This window comes from Callorhinus ursinus, unplaced genomic scaffold (assembly GCF_003265705.2).
Source record: "Callorhinus ursinus isolate GAN/ISIS: 27379988/994484 unplaced genomic scaffold, GSC_fseal_2.0 scaffold708, whole genome shotgun sequence".
In the NCBI taxonomy this organism is placed as follows: domain Eukaryota; kingdom Metazoa; phylum Chordata; class Mammalia; order Carnivora; family Otariidae; genus Callorhinus; species Callorhinus ursinus.
Genome location: NW_027397763.1, coordinates 15,954 through 18,400, shown reverse-complemented (window position 1 = coordinate 18,400; position 2,447 = coordinate 15,954).

Here is a 2,447-nt window from a genome sequence, read left to right as displayed (position 1 = left end):
AAAAAGGGAAAAAGAAAAAAAAACAGTTAACAAAAATTAACTTTGATGAACTAATGAATCATGGTAAAAAAAAAGCCATGAATTCTATGTGCAGTATTCCCCTAGCGCTGGAGTTCTCCCGTTCTCCTTGATCGGTAAACTTGGTCTTGGCTTGCTGGCTGTTCGTGCTGATCTTCTGGGGAGGAGCCTGTTGCTGTGGTTTCCAAATGTCTTTGCCGGAGGCTGAATTGCCCCACCCTTGTCAGTCCGGGCTAAGCAAGCTGCTCGGGTTGCTCTCAGGAGCTTTTGTTCCCTGCAAGCTCTCCGTACAGCCTTGGAGGACCAGGGCAAAAATGGTGGCCTCCCAATCTCCACCCGGAGGAGCTGAGAACTCGGGGCCCCGCTCCTCAGTGCGCCCCCAGAGAAAAGCAGTCACTCCCTTGTCCCCGGTCTCCGGCCGCACTCCGTGCTCACCCGGCCTCTGACCGAGCATTTCTATCTCTGGCACCCGACACCGTGTGGAGTCTCCAAACCCAGTAGATCCCTGCAGTGTGCTCCCGTGCCACTCCTCCCAGGGAAGGAAGGGGAGTCTCCCCGGATCTGCCGCTTGTTGGGTTCCTGCTGCAGGAGCAGTGGCCCGACTGGGCCGCGGATCACACTTTATGGCAACCCCAAGCTGAGAGCCCGCGCCTCGGCTCCGTCTCTGCAGCCGGCTTCCCCGCTCCAACACCTGGGAGCTCTGGCGCACTCAGGCTCCCCCGGTCTTTCTGTGACCCCAAGGGTCCTGAGACCACAGTGTCCCGGGAAGATTCCACCCCCTGCTTAGCCACTGGAGCGACGTCCCTCAGCAGAGCCGACTTATAACAGTTCCGATTTTGTGCTCCGCGACTCTATCACTTGCTAGAAGCGGCCGGCGGAGGCCCCTCCCCTGCCGTCTATCCTCCGGAATATCGCCTCGGATTCACTTCTCCGCACGTCCTACCTTCCAGAAAGTGGTCGCTTCTCTGTTCAGAGAGTTGTTGCTACTCTCCTCTTCGATCTCCTGTTGAGTTCGTAGGTGTTCAGAATGGTTTGATCCCTATTCAGCTGAATTCCTGAGACCAGACGAAATCTAGGTCTCCTACTCCTCCGCCATCTTGCTCCGCCTCTGCCACTGTCAGTCGTTTTTATCGAAAATTGACCAGGGAACTTGGTAAATACCTCATCTATAACATTTAAGACAAACAAAGTGAATTTGTAGCTATCATGTGAATATCTCATCTGTATTTGGGACAAACAAGGTGGATTCCTTACTTCCCTTCTCCCTGGTTAATATCTTGTCTATAACATTTCTCTGCATCTGGGATTTCTGTGAGCCTGGTTATTTAGCTCTGCAGGAGCCTAGTCAGGGCATTCAGGAGCCTCCTACCTCTCCCTGCCGATACCTTATCCCTTTCCTTACTCAGGGGGAATGCAAACTGGTGGAGCCACTCTGCAAAATGATGTAGATTCCTTATAAAGTTAAAAAATAGGGATGCCTGGGTGGCTCAGTCAGTTAAGCATCTGCCTTTGGCTCAGGATCCTGGGATCCAGTCCCACATCAGGCTCCTTGCCCAGCGGGGATCCTGCTACTCACTCTCCCTCCACCCCTCCCCCTCCTTGTGTGTGAGTTCTCTTTCTCTCTCAAATAAATAAACTTTTTTTAAAGTTAAAAATAGAATTGACCTAGACCCAGCAATTGCGCTATTAGATATTTACCAAAAGAATACAGAAATATTAATTCAAAGATATATATGCACCTTAATGTTTTAGCAGCATTATTCACAATAACCAAACTATGGAAACAGCTCAAGTGTCCATCAATAGATGAATGAATAAAGAAGATGTGGTATATATAGTACAATGGAGTATTTCTCATTCATAAAACAAAATGAAATCTTGCCATTTGCAATGACACAGTGGAACTAGAGAGTATTATGCTAAACGAAATAAGTCAGAGAAAAACAAATACCATATGATTTCACTCATATGTGGAATTTAAGAAACTAAACAAATGAGCAAAGGGGGAGAAAAAAAAGAGAGAGAGACAAACCAAGAAATAGACTCTTAACTACAGACAACACACTGATGGTTACCAGAGGGGATGTGGTGGGAGGATGGAGGAAATAGGTGACAGAAATTGGGGAGGGGACATGTGATGATCACCACGTGTTGTATGGAGTACTGAATCACCATACTGTACACACGAAATGAATATTAAACTGGAGGTTAACTAACTGGAATTTAAATAAAAACTTAAAAAATAAAAAAATGAATAAAGTACATAAATGAAGCCCATTTGCTTGAAAATTATTATCTTATTTTTTTTCTTCCCCTGTAGGCACCACCACCACATGGAGTCAGACAATGATACACAAATTTCAGAGTTTCTTCTTCTGGGATTATCAGAGGACCCAGAACTGCAGCCCCTCATATTTGGGCTTTTCCTC